Raw genomic sequence first — 16,966 nt, 5'->3', positions numbered from 1 at the left:
GCTTTTAGCTTTTTTTCTGGCTTTTTTTCATGACCCTTTTAGCTATTTTTGACTTTTTTATTTTCGACATGTTCCTATTGAAATATGGTTAAAACTTCGTTTTTATCAAAGTCTTGCTGCCAGAATAAGGTTTTCCACATATTTCAAAGATCAATTGAAGCCTTAATAATTATTGCAGCCATTATGCGGGCATTTTTGCAGCAAATACACCTTGTGGTAAAGTCTTTTCCTCGTATTCATAAAAGTTATCGTGAACTTTAAATCTACTATTACTATACAAATTCCTTATATAAACTGTCAGTAAATTATTAGGAATAAAAGCATTTGACTCGTTTATCCTTTTTATGTTATTATAATACGTATTCTAAATTTATTATATTACTAAATTAAAATAGTAGATGTGAATTGCTTTGTACACTGAAAAAATATTGTCGCGAGGCCAAAGATTTCATGTTTTTAAAATACGAACGCGAATTTTGGTTATAATAGCATTTGTGAATTTCTCTTATGTAAACTCCTTTCCTTGTCCAAAAGCCGATAAAATCGTTTTGTCCTTATAGTTAAGTGATTCAACTTAAAAATGGGTATCTTTTCATGAAAGAAGGCTAGGGTCAATTCTAAAAAATTCTTAAAATTAATTAAATGGTCTTTACATTTGTGGAGTTTTATTATCTTGATCACAAATCAAAATAGCGTTCAAAAATAGAAGAGGTTTTTCAACGTTTTATTTTAAAAACTTATACACAGAATAATTTCTACTTAAAGTCGAGTCTGAATTTGGAAATTTAAGTTATCGTTAACATGTTTTTAAAGCACTGTGATAGCTCATGAAGAAAAAGCTGAAAAAACGAATAAATTCAAAATTGACACGGAATCAATATAAAAATCATTAGTGTACAAAATCTTTGGAACCGAACATAGAAATAATTAAGGAAATAACGTTTTGAATGTGGTATTATTTTTTTAACATCAAAAAATGCAATAAAAAAATTCGTAGTGATAGGATCAAAACAAATCTGCTATTTATTAATGGAATGGATTTACATTTACGAAAATTGGACAACAATAGGTTTGTATGGGAAATTTTCGAATAAAAGTTATTCAGTATAAACTTGCAAGACAGTTAGAATGGGTTTTATTCTCTTGGGTAATATTAGGAGAAGTGTACACGATCACGAATTTATCATTAATTCAGTTAAAACGAAATATAATGATATTTTCTAATGCAGTTCTATGTGACATTGGACTTGTTGATGAATAACTAGCTGATAATTGCAAGTTTACCGGGAAAAAAAGTTTTTACTAGGAAATATAAATGAAGGACTTCCAGTAAAAATTTGTACGCAAGCTAATATGACTAATATGACGAGTACGCAAACAGAGATAATATGACTTAGATTTTCTTACAGTCTCACAGAAATGGAAATAAAATGAACACAATTAAAATAATATGCATTTTAATTGAAATAAAGCCTTTAAGTTTGTTAAATTTCAATCAAAAATGTGACTTTTGATATAAAAAATTTAGCTTTTTTTCTAGCTATTTTTTAACATTTTTTAGCTTTTTATACCCTCCACCATAGGATGGGGGTATATTAACTTTGTCATTCCGTTTGTAACACATCGAAATATTGCTCTAAGACCCCATAAAGTATATATATTCTGGGTCGTGGTGAAATTCTGAGTCGATCTAAACATGTCCGTCCGTCCGTCCGTCTGTCCGTCTGTCCGGCTGTCCGTCCGTCTGTGGAAATCACGCTAACTTCCGAACGAAACAAGCTATCGACTTGAAACTTGGCACAAGTAGTTGTTATTGCTGTAGGTCGGATGGTATTGAAAATGGGCCATATCGGACCACGTTTACGTATAGCCCCCATATAAACCGATCCCCAAATTTGGCTTGGGGAGCCTCCCGGAGCAGCAAAATTCATCCGATCCGGTTGAAATTTGGTAAGTGGTCTTAGCATACGGTCTCTAACAACCATGCAAAAATTGGTCCATATCGGTCCATAATTATATATAGCCCCCATATAAACCGATCCCCAGATTTGACCTCCGGAGCCTCTTGGAGGGGCAAAATTCGTCCGATCCGATTGAAATTTGGTACCTGATGTTAGTATATGGTATCTAACAACCATGCAAAAATTGGTCCATATCGGTCCATAATTATATATAGCCCCCATATAAACCGATCCCCAGATTTGACCTCCGGAGACTTTAGGAGGGGCAAAATTCATCCGATCCGGTTGAAATTTGGTACCTGATGTTAGTATACGGCCTCTAACAACCATGCAAAAATTGGTCCATATCGGTCCATAATTATATATAGCTCCCATATAAACCGATCCCCAGATTTGACCACCGGAGCCTCTTGGAGGAGCAAAATTCATCCGATGCGGTTGAAATTTAGTACGTGGTCTTAGTATACGGGTTTTAACAACCATGCAAAAATTGGTCCATATCGGTCCATAATTATATATAGCCCCCATATAAACCGATCCCCAGATTTGACCTCCGGAGCCTCTTGGAGGGGCAAAATTCATCCGATCCGATTGAAATTTGGTACCTGATGTTAGTTTACGGCCTCTAATAACCATGCAAAAATTGGTCCATATCGGTCCATAATTATATATAGCCCCCATATAAACCGATCCCCAGATTTGACCTCCGGAGCCTCTTGGAAGAGCAAAATTCATCCGATCCAGTTGAAATTTGGTACATGGTGTTAGTATATGGTCTCTAACAACCATGCAAAAATTGGTCCATATCGGTCCATGATTATATATAGTTCCCATATAAACCGTCCCCAGATTTGACGTCCGGAACCTCTTGGAGGAGCAAAAGTCATCCGATACGGTTGAAATTTAGTACATTTTGTCAATATATGGCCTCTAACAGCCATGTAAAAATTGGTCCATATCGGTCTTTAGTTATATATAGCCGATGACTTATTACACAAAAATTGGTCCATATCGCCAAAAATAATCTACCAAAACTTTATTTCCATAGAAAATTTTGTCAAATTTTATTACTATAGAATGTTTTGTCAAAATTTCATTTCTATAGAAAGTTTTGTCAAAAGTTTATTGCTATACAAATGTTTGTCAAAATTTTATTTCCATAGAAAATTTTGTCAAAATTTTATTTCTATAGAAAATTTTGTAATCTACCAAAACATTATTTCCATAGAAAATTTTGTCAAATTTTATTACTATAGAAAGTTTTGTTAAAATTTCATTTCTATAGAAAGTTTTGTCAAAAGTTTATTTCTATAGAAATGTTTGTCAAAATTTTATTTCTATAGAAAATTTTGTAAATAATTTATTTCTGTAGAAAATTTTGTCAACATTTTATTTCTATACAAAATTTTGTCAAAATTTTATTTCTATACAAAATTTTGTCAACATTTTATTTCTATAGAAATTTTTGTCAACATTGTATTGCTATAGAAAATTTTGTCAACATTTTACTTCCATAGAAAATTTTGTCAACATTTTATTTCTATAGAAAATTTTGTCAAGTTTTTATTTCTATAGAAAATTTTGTCAAATTTTTATTTCTATAGAAAATTTTGTCAAAATTTTATTTCTATAGAAAATTTTGTCAAACTAGATTATATACGTATTTAATCGGCTTTTTTTGTTTAATATATACCCCGTATGGGCTAACTTACAATTTAGAAGACAGTGTTAAAAAGTTTTACGATACCTTGCCATCGGCAAGTGTTATCGCAACCCAAGTAATTCGATTGTGGATGACAGCCTTTAGTAGAAGTTCCTACGCAATCCATGGTGGAGGGTACATAAGATTCGGCCTGGCCGAACTTACGGCCGTATATACTTGTTTTGGCTAGTTTTTTGGACAAATCTAGCGGTTTTTGGTGAAACAATTCTGGCAACGCTGTTCAGGCACAACTTTAAAGCACTTCCAAAAATGTCCTTCCAAAGATGTTCTTTATTTTAACTACACAGGAAGAACTTTTGATTCAAATTTTTAATAACTCGCTTTTTTCACATTTTTAATGGGTAATTTTAACTTTTCAAGAAGGTTAAAAAAGGAATAAGAATTAATAAAATGATAAAAATTATTTAAAATTTGTCGAAAAAATTGTTTAATCCGTTTTAGAAAAATGGCGAATTTTTGAATATACACAGGCTCACATAACTTTACATACCCCTGAGTTTTTTACCTCTTAACTAAACATGTTTCTTGTTGTTGTTTATAAGCCACATCAAAAAAATTTTCTTGAAAATTAACAAATACTTTGTTTTTCAAATTAATTTACTAAAACTAAAGGATATATGAGCATATTTTTTAAAATTGGATAATTTAAAGAAAATACAAATTCTTTAACCATACGATAAAATTATAAAAATTAATTATTTGGCCAGATATAACTAAACTTTTTAATTCACTTCCAAAACACTGAGTTCGGATCGCACCTTAAGAAGTGATGCAAATTAAGTGCAACGGTTGAAATGGTGGACATCCGTCCTATGACAAGCCCATGTTAAATTCATCGCTTCTGTGCCAATTTTGCACCACTTCCGGATACAAAAATAATATTTTCTCTACTTTTTTGGCTTTTTTGTTGGGTTTTCTTATAACCATAACTCTTATAGTTCGATCTCCCGATTTGACTTCGTGGGCATATAGATATCGTAATATTTATCTTATTTGACTAGTTTATTGTTATAGCCCCCATATAGATCGATTTCTCGGCTTGAATTCTAGGACATCATGATACCGCAATTTTTATCCAAATTACCTTAAATTAACAATAGGGAGGTAATTTAGGTTTGTGTTTGATTGAGGTCCCATATATACCGATTGAACTTCTTGATAGTACAAAAAAAGATAACTGCTCCCATCAATGCCCGCAACTACTAGCAAAATATCCCGATTTTAATTACAGTGCTCTTTTAAGAAATAGGTTTAAAATTTTTTAGCATTTAGATTTCAAATCATATAAAAAGGATTATTTCATGGGATCTTCTTGCAGGCCTAGGCGACAAGTTTAAGATTACTCCAAAGCTCAAATAGAAATGGCTCTTATAAATACAGTACCTGATGTCCCCTACATTTGTAGAAATTTTTAATTTTTTTTCCTATTTGAACCGTATTATTTGAAATGATTTTCTTTAGGCAGAATGTTTAATCTACAACCTGATGGATTTCGAAAGGAAACTTTTATATTTGATTGATGATGGTTAGTGAATTTTTAAGATACGGTTCGGCTTTATACACTTGTTAAATTTATTAAATTCGATATTTTTATACCCACCACCATAGAATGGTGACGGGGGTATAATAAGTTTGTCATTCCGTTTGTAACACATCGAAATATCGATTTCCGACTATATAAAGTATATATTCTTGATCAGGGATAAATTCTAAGACGATATAACGATGCCCGTCTGTCTGTCTGGCTGTCTGTTGTAATCACGCTACAGTCTTCAATAATGAAGCAATCGTGCTGAAATTTTGCACAAACTCGTCTTTTGTCTGCAGGCAGGTCAAGTTCGAAGATGGGCTATATCGGTGAAATCTAGAGGTGTTTTGGGACCATAAAGAGGTGTGCCGAAAATGGTGAGTATCGGTCCATATTTTGGTATATCCCCCATATAGACCGATTTCCAGGTTTTACTTCTTGGGCTTCTAGAATCCGAAGTTTTTATCCTATTAGCCTGAAATTGGAAGTCTAGAGGTATTTTCGGGTCATAAAGAGGTGTGCCGAAAACGGTGAGTATCGGTCCATATTTTAGTATAGCCCCCATAAGAACGATCTCCCGATTTAACTCCTTGGGTTTCTAGAAACCGTAGTTTTAATCTGATTTGCTGAAATTGTAAATATTCTGGTATTTTAGGCTCATAAAAACGTGTATCGGATTAAGTTTTTATCGGTCCATTTGGTAATGCCTCCATATATACCGACTTCACTTCTTGAGGGTGTAGAAGGCGCACTGATCATGAAAATTGCTTGAAACTCAATGTAAAATTTCCAGATTTTACTTCTACAGATTTAAGATTTCAAATCAATAACGTCTTGATTTATAATTTTCTTGCACACTTACAAGAGATGTTAATGATTCCTCTAAAACTCTAACAAAAATGGTTCTTATAAATCCAGAATCCGATACAGTCCTCATAGGTGAAATCTTTAAATTTATCTTCGGGAAGTGTCCTCAAGCCCTCCTGAAATTTCAAGGGAAACCCTAATATTTGGTTCATGGTGGTGGGTATTTAAGATTCGGCCCGGCCGAACTTACTGCTGTATATACTTGTTGTATTTAAAGCCGGTACTAATTTTCTGCTTCGTGAGAGGAAACCATCACGAAAAGTGCGAATATAAACGGAGATACGACTTTTCTTTGTAAAACCTAACTTGAAGGGAAAGATCAAAGTATCAAGGCAATAAGGTTTTCTCCTTTAAAAAAAATCCTACGGGAAATTGGTGCAAATTGTCGGCCTTCGGCCAGGGTTTAAGACTTTCTCTTATGGACAGAGTCCAAAGTGGGCTAACGCAGACCCAAGGGGGGAAGTTGCCGGCCTTCGGCCGGGGTTTACGGTTTTTTCTTAGGGACAGAGTCCAAAGCGGGCTAACGTAGTCCCAAGGGAGGAAATTGGACGGCCTTCGGCCGGGGTTTAAGACTTTCTGCTATGGACAGAGTCCAAAGTGGGCTATCGCAGACCCAAGGTGGGAAATATTTCAGTAATAATCATTTTTTTTGTTCCTACTCAGACTAAAAGCTCAATAACTTTGCTAAAAGTGGACATATAAAGACATGTCGTACACCAATCGAAAGGCCAGAGTATAGGCTTTTAAACTATGTTTAAAAAAAATATAAGGGCATAATCGAACACTTTTTGAGATATAACGAAAATAACAAAAAATTAAGGTAAACATTTTATATATTCATTTATATCTCTTAAATGAAATTAAATATTTAAAAATATTTTGAGTATTTTGGGTATAAAATTGCTGTAAATAAGCTTTCATATGTTAGCAAGATTGTTTAGATTGGACAATAAACAAAGGAGATATATCAAGTTTTTATTGACCCTTTGGACGGCTATATCTCAAGACCCGGGCATTTCAGGGACAAAAATTTTACCTTGTTAGAACAAGTACATCAAACTTCATGACATATATTAATTTCAAGCAATTTGGTGAGGGGCCCTTAAACTGCAGTTTAGACTTTTTTTAAATTAAATATTTAAAGAACAAATTTTTTCTAAAATAAAAAATGATCCAGATGCTTAATGCAGTTACAATCCGAATTAAAATATTTTTTATTTTAAAATAGCTTCATATAACTTTTACCATGTGGTTTTTAAACAAAATTGTTTGGTGTGCCAATACTTATGTGCGTCACTGTAATTATAAGAATTATTTTATTTTAAAAATATTCCAAATGTTTTAGCGTTTGGGATGCTCAAAATGAAGCAGTGAACTAAGACTTTGTCCCATATTGATTCATGAGAACTTGTCTATGGATAGTCCCAGGACGTGTCCTTTGGAATGTTCAACTCGCATCCTAAAGTGTAAATTTACTCAGGCAATAATAAACCCATGTTATAAGACCCACTCCTATGGAAGGGACCGCTATACTTCTCCATACACTCCAGGGGACTAATCTTGCACTTGTTCTGTGGTTGATACATTTCCCATAGGGAATGTACTAAGGAAAATCAACGGTGACCATATGCGATTTTTCAGAAGTGAAACATTAACTGTAAATTAGGCAAAATATCAATAATGATACTAAAAATTTGGCCGGAAGTTCTTAAGAAAAAAAAAAAATAAACCTCAAAAGTCCATTTGACGTTGGGTTTCATACATCAAGTGATTAGGAATATCCCAGACGTCGAACTTGTATACCAATTTAAAATACAGTGAAACCTCTCAAACATGGACACTCTGAAAACCGGAAACCTTCCAAACATGGACAGTTGTCTGTTTGCTATATTAGCACATTAAAATTAGCCTCTCAAATGTGGACAAAATATAGACGACCGTGGGTGTCCACCTTACAGAGGTTTCACTGAATATGTGTCCAAACTGAATTAGCGATGGAGGGTCTATCAAATTGACTCATTGTGTAGCATGTTCAATTCTTACTGCATCGAGTATTGATGGCATGTAATGTGCAAAAGTTTTTAGGAATACTCAGATGGTAAATACATTTGCACCGTCATCACTATCGGCTGCATCCCATCCAGATATAAAATTAGTTACCGGTAATTGGTGACATTAAAAACACTTGTCATTATTTAGGACAACACCCACAATATGGGTTTTTGTCCAAAGCAAAAAGTCGTTCATAATAAATTCACTATTTTTTATAAAACATATTTGTGTAAATTCCTTATGTCTTCCTTATCTTGGGGGGGGTTTGGTTGTTATTTCTAGGGTTTTTCTCCACGGGGACTAATATCAATATTTGGATTTTTCTTCTTCGATTTTCTTTCAGCTCTGGTCATTTTATAATTTTTCCCCATTTTACCTTCGTTGAAAGTGTATTACGATTGATTTGTAAGTTATTATCTCTTATATCGACCGATATTTGTTTGATATGAGTTTTAATCAATATTATTTACTTTTTTTCTTACGGGCAGAAGGAGAATAGAACTTTTGTCGTCGTGTTTTTTTCTTTTACTTTAGTTTTTTTTTTCGTAAACGTCAGACGTCAAAATCTACAATAACAAAAGTCTCCAAATCAACTCCGGCAATAAACAAATAGAGCTGAGTGAGATTACCAATTACTCATTCAGGGGGAAAGTACACGTCACTAGTAAATGAAGAGAGAATAGTTAAAAAATAAACAAATAGCTGGAATATATACAAAAACGTCCATATACAATCTATATAGAAATGCATTTCATAAATATCCGCAAGAAATTGTTGCCATGACACAGAGAATAACTAAATAGATATGTAGGATAAAGGGATCTCTACAAACAGCTGGTGGTTTAATGATGTGTTGGCAACATCCATAATTAATATATCTGGCAATGCTATTAATTGTTTTACGTTGACGTTATAAACAAAGATTATTCAAAAATTGTATAGAAATTATTTATTCTATAGAAGATTTCTACACACAATTAAATAAATATTTGTTTTATAGAAAGGCCAGGCGAAACAACTATTGACATAGTTGGTAGTTTATGAACATTTTATAGGTATCAGTATAATCACTTACATTGGCAACTCAGCGATGGCAATGTTGCCATCTTCATTCTAACCGTTATGATAAGATGACAATTTAAAAATTGTCTTTATACAGTGGCGTGCAGAAATGAGTACATAAATATTGTTTTTCAATTCTAAATGAATAAAAAAGCAGCAATAAAGAAACTTAAAATAGTTTTATTTTTCCTTTATTCCTGCTTCAATTCTAAATAAAACAACGAAAAGTAAAGAATACAGAGAGATAAATAAACATAAAAAACTCGCATGTAAATATAACGTTAGTTTTGTAGTTTTGTTGTTGTAACAGTTTTTAATGTAGTTTCATCCATTTTTTCTATGCTTGTGTAGTTCAGCTGGTAGCCAGATCAAGGAACTCTGCGACAAGGATGGGGTGTGTCCAGAGTGATCTGGTAGTGAGACGGGTAGGCTTAGCTGGGCAAGCAAAAAGGTGACGAGTGTCATGTGGCCCTTGATTACAGATGGGACACACGTCAGCTACGCAGCTATCAATCACTGATAAGTATGAATTTAGGCGGCTGCACTTGCCTGATCTTAGTTGGGCCAAAACTACCCTGGTGTGTCCAGAGTGATCTGGTGGTGAGATGGGTGGGCTTAGCTGGGCAAGCGAAAAGTTGACGAGTGTCATGTGGCCCTTGATTACAGATGGGACACACGTCAGCTACGCTGCTATCAGTCACTGATAAGTAGGAATTGAGGCGGCTGCACTTGCCTGATCTTAGTTGGGCCAAAACTACCCTGGTGTGTCCAGAGTGATTTGGTAGTGAGGCGGGTAGGCTTAGCTGAGCAAGCAAAAAGGTGCCGAGTGTCATGTGGCCCTTGATTACAGATGGGACACACGTCAGCTACGCTGCTATCATTCACTGGTAAGTATGAATTGAGGCGGCTGCACTTGCCCGATCTTAGTTGGGCCAAAACTACCCTTGTCTGCCGTGGGAGGTCTCTCTCCTCCGGTTCTCACCGCTCCAGCTAATGTATCCTCATGTATCCTCATGAATCCCGTTCAGGCCTGTCTGGTAAAGGGTGATACGGTCAAAATTTGGTCAAGGGAAAACGCGTGTAAATCGGTGAAATCGTTTATTTAAAAAATCAAATTAAATTTCTTTTTCAAGTTCAATTAGTATAAAATTCAGGAAAAGCTTTCGCTTTTCCAAATCCGAATTGCCGGGCCTCATGCTTGACATCTGCCATCAGATTTTGTACAGCCACCTTGTCCACCTTCTTCGCCGCAGAAAGCCAGTTTGTCTTGAACCTCTGCTCGTCCTTAGCAGTTTTTTGGTCTTCTTTAGATTCCGCTTGACAATAGCCCAGTATTTCTCAATTGGGCGGAGCTCTGGCGTGTTGGGAGGGTTCTTGTCCTTGGGAATCACCTGCACGCTGTTGACGTAGGTTTCGTAGGTTTCGTCGTCCATTACCACGCAGTCAAACTTCGTCAGCATCGTCGTGTACAGCCTCCGGGATCGCGCTTTGGCCGTCGTATTTTGTTTATCATCGCGATTTGGAGTCACTACCTTCTTGTAAGTCGATAGTCCGGCTCGTTTTTTGGCTCGATGCACGGTTGTAGACGATACACCCAGCTTATTTGCGGCAACTCGGAGAGGTTAGGGTTTCGCTTGAAACTACCGGCAACTCTCTTTGTCGTCTCAGCGACTTCCGGTTTTCGATTTCCCCCCGATCCTGACTTCCTGGCTGTCGACAAACGTTCCCCAAACACTTTAATTACATTTGTTACGGTTGATTTGGCAACTTTTAGCGATTTTGCCAGCTTTGCGTGCGAGTAGCTCGGATTTTCGCGATGCGCGAGCAAAATTTTGATACGCTGCTCTTCTTGCTTGGACGGCATTTTGACAACTGAAGAGTGAATTCCAAAATCAAAGTAGGAGCAACACACACACCTTCAAAATGAGGGGTGTTCAGGTTTTTTAAATGCAAAATTGAAGGAAATACGTCAAGTTTATATTGACCAAATTTTGACCGTATCACCCTTTATGCTGCCTGATCTAGAGGCTCTCTTTTGTAACGCTAGATCTCGGGCTATAGAAGGTGAAGATCAACCCTTACATTCCTGGGTAGAGGTTGTCTATCCACAAGATGGTGATTCGGATAACAACTTCGATGGCAACCCAAGACTTCTTGGGCTTTTTTGTAGAAATTTTTTATCCGATTTACATGAAATTCAAATTCTAGATGTTTTTCAGGACCACAGATAGCTATGCCGAATATAGTGTGTATCGGTACATGTTTTGGTATAGCCCCCATATAGGCCGATTTGAATTCTTGGACATTTAGAGATCACAACTTTTATCCGATTTCCCTGAGATTATACATTTTTAAATATTTTTATACCCTGCGCCACACTGTGGAAACGGTATTATAAGTTAGTGCATATGTTTGCAACACCCAGAAGGAGGTGTCTTTGGCAAAAATGCTCAGGGTGGGCTCCTGAGTCGATATAGCCATGTCCGTCTTTCCGTGAACACATTTTTGTAATCAAAGTCTAGGTCGCTGTTTTAGTCCAATCGACGATCAAATTTGGCACAAGTATGTGTTTTGGCTCAGAATAGAACCCTATTGATTTTGGAAGAAATCGGTTCAGATTTAGATATAGCTCTCATATAAAGGGTGATTCTTTTGAGGTTAGGATTTTCATGCATTAGTATTTGACAGATCACGTGGGATTTCAGACATGGTGTCAAAGAGAAAGTTGCTCAGTATGCTTTGACATTTCATCATGAATAGACTTACTAACGAGCAACGCTTGCAAATCATTGAATTTTATTACCAAAATCAGTGTTCGGTTCGAAATGTGTTTATCGACAAATTTTGTTCAGCGATGAGGCTCATTTCTGGTTGAATGGCTACGTAAATAAGCAAAATTGCCGCATTTGGAGTGAAGAGCAACCAGAAGCCGTTCAAGAACTGCCCATGCATCCCGAAAAATGCACTGTTTGGTGTGGTTTGTACGCTGGTGGAATCATTGGACCGTATTTTTTCAAAGATGCTGTTGGACGCAACGTTACGGTGAATGGCGATCGCTATCGTTCGATGCTAACAAACTTTTTGTTGCCAAAAATGGAAGAACTGAACTTGGTTGACATGTGGTTTCAACAAGATGGCGCTACATGCCACACAGCTCGCGGTTCTATGGCCATTTTGAGGGAAAACTTCGGAGAACAATTCATCTCAAGAAATGGACCGGTAAGTTGGCCACCAAGATCATGCGATTTGACGCCTTTAGACTATTTTTTGTGGGGCTACGTCAAGTCTAAAGTCTACAGAAATAAGCCAGCAACTATTCCAGCTTTGGAAGACAACATTTCCGAAGAAATTCGGGCTATTCCGGCCGAAATGCTCGAAAAAGTTGCCCAAAATTGGACTTTCCGAATGGACCACCTAAGACGCAGCCGCGGTCAACATTTAAATGAAATTATCTTCAAAAAGTAAATGTCATGGACCAATCTAACGTTTCAAATAAAGAACCGATGAGATTTTGCAAATTTTATGCGTTTTTTTTTTTTAAAAAAATTATCAAGCTCTTAACAAATCACCCTTTATATATATATTTCGCCCGATATGAACTTATATGGCCCCAGAAGCCAGAGTTTTACCCTAATTTGCTTAAAATTTTGCACAAGAAGAACAATTAGTACTATAGTAAAGTGTGCCAAATTTTATTGAAATCGGTTCAGATTTAGATATAGCTCCCATATATATCTTTCGCCCGATATGGACTAATGCGGTCCCAAAAGCCAGAGTTTTACCCCAATTTGGTGGAAAATTTTGCACTAGTAGTACAATTAGTAGTGTAGTCAAGTGGCCCAAATTTTATTGAAATCGGTTCAGATTTAGATATAGCTCCCATATATATCGTTCGCCCGATTTACACTCATATGACCACAGTGGCCAATCTTTTACTCCGATTTAATTGAAATTTTGCACAGGGAGTAGAACTAGCATTGTAACTATGCGTGCCAAATTTCGTTGAAATCGGTTCAGATTTAGATATAGCTCCCATATATATGTTTTTCTGATTTCGACAAAAATGGTCAAAATACCAACATTTTCTTTGTAAAATCGCCACTGCTTAGTCGAAAAGTTGTAAAATTGACTCTAATTTTCCTAAACTACTAATACATATATATATCGAGCGATAAATCATAAATAAACTTTTGCGAAGTTTCCTTAAAATTGCTTCAGATTTAAATGTTTTCCATTTTTTTACTAACATTCATAAGCGTAGGAAGGCCTCTGGGGAGGGGGCTTAGACCCCCCCAGAAAAATTTTAGCCCCCCCCAGAATTTGAAACTCTATTTATGATTTTTCATTTTTCAATAAATGTCAATAGTTTTTTTAATTTTTATAAAAATTAAACAAGTATATACAATCGCACAAAGTTCCGCTAAAGACTTTCATGAACAATCGAATTACTTGGGTTGTGGTAGCAGTACCGATGGCAATGTTTGAAGTCAGATATTTATGAAATAAAGCTGTGGTTGAACTTATGATTGATTTAGTTTAGTCAATTAAAAAATAGTAATTGATATTAAAACTCTTCTTTCATAAATTAATATCTTAATAATGCTGCGAAAAAGCGTCGCCAAAAAAGGAGTGAAAATGTTCTTTTTGGGTCTAGAAGTGGTGCAAAATTGGCGGCCGTTTCAACAGCCGTTGTAATGAATTTGTATCACTTCTTAAGGTGAGATCCGAATTCAGTGTTTTGAATGTGAATTAAAAAATTTTGTGATATTTTCCCAAATAAATAATTTTTATATTTTTTATGATTTTTAATGCATTCTGACGCTTGTTTGAAACGTTTTTCCTCGAATAATTTCCAAAATTATCGATTTTTCTATAATGGATTTAGCAGTTTTTTGAAAAAAAAAAAGACAAAAAATTACACATTAAAATATGAAAAAAAAAATGAAGTAAAAAAACTTCCTGTGTAGTTAAAATAATTGAGGACATTTTTGGAAGTATTTTTAAAGTTGTGCCTTTAGAACAACTCACAATTTTTTTGCTGGGAAAAGTGTGGAACTACTTTTAGTTGCTTTATTATAAATTAATTGTCAAGTTATTTTGATGTCTAATTTTTTATTCAATTTTATGAAATAAAACATTAATTGAACCTATAAGTTCAGTCTATAAATTTTTAGCTAGGGGGGCTATAGCCCCCCCTAGGAAAATTGTCTAGCTACGCTAATGCTAACATTGTGTTCCACCCTACTGCATTAGCCGACTTAAATTTTGAGTCTATAGATTTTGTAGAAGTCTATCAAATTCTGTCCAGATCGAATGATATTTAAATGTATATATTTGGGACAAACCTTTATATATAGCCCCCCAACACATTTGACGGATGTGATATGGTATCGAAAATTTAGATCTACAAAGTGGTGCAGGGTATAATATAGTCGGCCCCGCGCGACTTTAGACTTTCCTTACTTGTTTTTTATTAACATTGAGTTTCATCCCAGGGCGTTAGCCGATTTAAATTTTAATTCTAGAGTTTCTGTAAAAGTACAAAAAATTGTCTCCATTAAAAGTATTTGTATCTGGAAATGCAAACCTTTATATACCTCCCAGCAAATTTGAAATAGTTGAGATGGTAACACAAATGTTTGTCTACATAGTGGTGAAGGGTATAATATAGTCGGCTCCGCCCGACTTTAGACTTTACTTACTTGTTTTTTAATTGGATCAATTATTTTTAATTGACTTGCAATTAATTTTTTAATTGATACTATCATCATTTCTGTGATTGAAGACATCGTGATTGAATCAGAGAAAATGTGTATTTGAAATGATCTCCTTAAGGGAGTATGTTTCATCAAATCCACCTGAAATTCTATATATTTGTTACGATGATCTACGACCAAAGGAAACAATTGTTGTGTGTACTTAAGATTCGGCTCGGAAGAACTTACGTCTCTACACACAAAAAAAACCTTATTCAATCACGAAATTAATTGATCCAATTAATTTTTCAATTGAAATGTCTTCAATCACAGAATTGATAGTAATAAATAAAAATTAATTGAAAGTCAATTAAAAAATTAATTGATACTATTAATTTTTGTGATTGATTTTTGTTTAAATAAAAAAAAGTTGTTGAATCAATTAAATTTTTAATTGAATATTTTTTAAAACTTGGAAAAATGTTCGTGAATTTTTTTTCTGTGTATGTACTCGTTAGCAGTTATTTTCTTATGTTTACATATTAGTCAACCTAATCCTACCGATGTAATAAAAACAAAAACTCTGCCATAACTTAAAAATTGCCTCCTTAATACATATGAGTTTTTGTTAATCTCTGTCCCATTTTAATTACACATTTCCTAGCCTTTCCAAATGGAATGATATCAAACAAATTTATTGATTGACTGAAGAAACATTTGAATTTTCAACAAATCGAAGAAGTCTTGAAGGCCAAATACTAAATCTTGCTGCTCCTTTGAAGTAGTCCGACAAAAAGGTAAACGAAAAAAAAGTTTCAAATTCATCATCATTACGTTGACTTAAAATGTCAAGGCTTCGAAGGGCTTTGAAAAGCCATATACTAAAGCGCAGTGAGCTGATAAAGGAGGTTCAACGCACATAGTGCTACTGCATGTACATTTTCGTAAACTTTTACCAACCAAGTTAATGGCCAAGGAGCCTTTAATCCCCATTGAATGTGAATCGTGACTTGAATATTTGCCTTGTGGTTGCATTAAATGAATCTATGGTTTTCATGGTGAAAAAGCAAAACGGAATAAACTCAACGTACTTAAATATTTTGTTACTTCAAGTCAGCTGCAGTGTGTATAGAACGATGCTGATGATGATGATGTTGATGCCAAGAAACACCCCATGGTCATGAGACGACTTTGTTTGATGTATGATGGCTGATCGCTCACATCCACATCCAAATTTTACCTCATTCCTTTACAAACTCTGTGGACTTTGCTCAGTCAATGTGATGTACGATAGAATGATTGTGGCTAAAATGCGAAATTGTGTCATTTGCCCTATCATCGTCATGGTTGTATAATAAAGACGGTGTCATACGATAACATTCAAATGCATGGAAGGATAACGGAGGAGAAGGCGTTTCATGCTTTCTTTCGTTTTTCATGATGATGATGATGATGAAAACGTTAAGATAAGCATGTGTTGCAAAAACTGTTATGGTTGTAGCAAATATGGGTTGGATTTTATGGCTTTTTAGTCTAACGAATTTCGGAATGTTCATTTTGATTATTAATTAAGTCAATAGCCATATTAAGCAGAAATTATCTTGCGATATTATTTATTGGAATCATAATTGATTTAGGTTAGGCTGCTTCGACCGAACACCAAAAGTTTTTCAGCGGTGGATTATCCTACTTGTTATCAGTAATGCTGGTGACATTTCTGCAATGTGGAACGCCGTTCGGACTCGGCTATAAAAAGGATGTCCCTTGTCATTGTGCTTAACATGGAATCGGGCAGCACTCAGTGATAAAAGAGAAGTTCACCAATGTGGTATCACAATGGACTGAATAGTCTAAGTGGACCTGATACATCGGGCTGCCACCTAACCTAACCTAACCTAGGCTAGGTGGCAGCTCATTATTCAGTCCATTGTGGTACTAGAGGTGGCAACATCTCTCTTATCAATGAGTGCTGTTCGATTTTATATATTCATCTGGGATCCGGAGCAGAGTGGAGCGGAGCGAATTTTTTTCTTGGAGCGGAACGATTTTTTTCCCTCCGGAGCAAGAGCGGAGCGAA

The 16,966-nt window shown here is 35.1% G+C and overlaps 1 protein-coding gene across 3 annotated transcripts in view; it reads right to left on the bottom strand.

The window, feature by feature from the left end:
• The window catches only part of LOC142231507 (pyridoxal-dependent decarboxylase domain-containing protein 1), a 31,611-nt gene extending 22,900 nt beyond the window's left edge, over positions 1-8,711 (bottom strand). Inside the window, exon 1 of one of the 3 annotated variants that reach the window (XM_075302115.1) lies at positions 8,602-8,711. The gene's annotated coding sequence lies outside the window, so the exon portion shown is untranslated. Of the gene's footprint in view, positions 1-8,507 lie in introns of all 3 variants that reach the window. The other 2 variants (XM_075302116.1, XM_075302113.1) reach the window with 2 other exon arrangements.
• Between the last annotated feature and the right edge of the window lie 8,255 nt (positions 8,712-16,966).

This window comes from Haematobia irritans, chromosome 3, assembly GCF_050003625.1.
Source record: "Haematobia irritans isolate KBUSLIRL chromosome 3, ASM5000362v1, whole genome shotgun sequence".
In the NCBI taxonomy this organism is placed as follows: Eukaryota; Metazoa; Arthropoda; class Insecta; order Diptera; family Muscidae; genus Haematobia; species Haematobia irritans.
The sequence above is the reverse complement of the archived record's forward strand: the minus strand, read 5'-3'. Positions and strand labels throughout refer to the sequence as shown.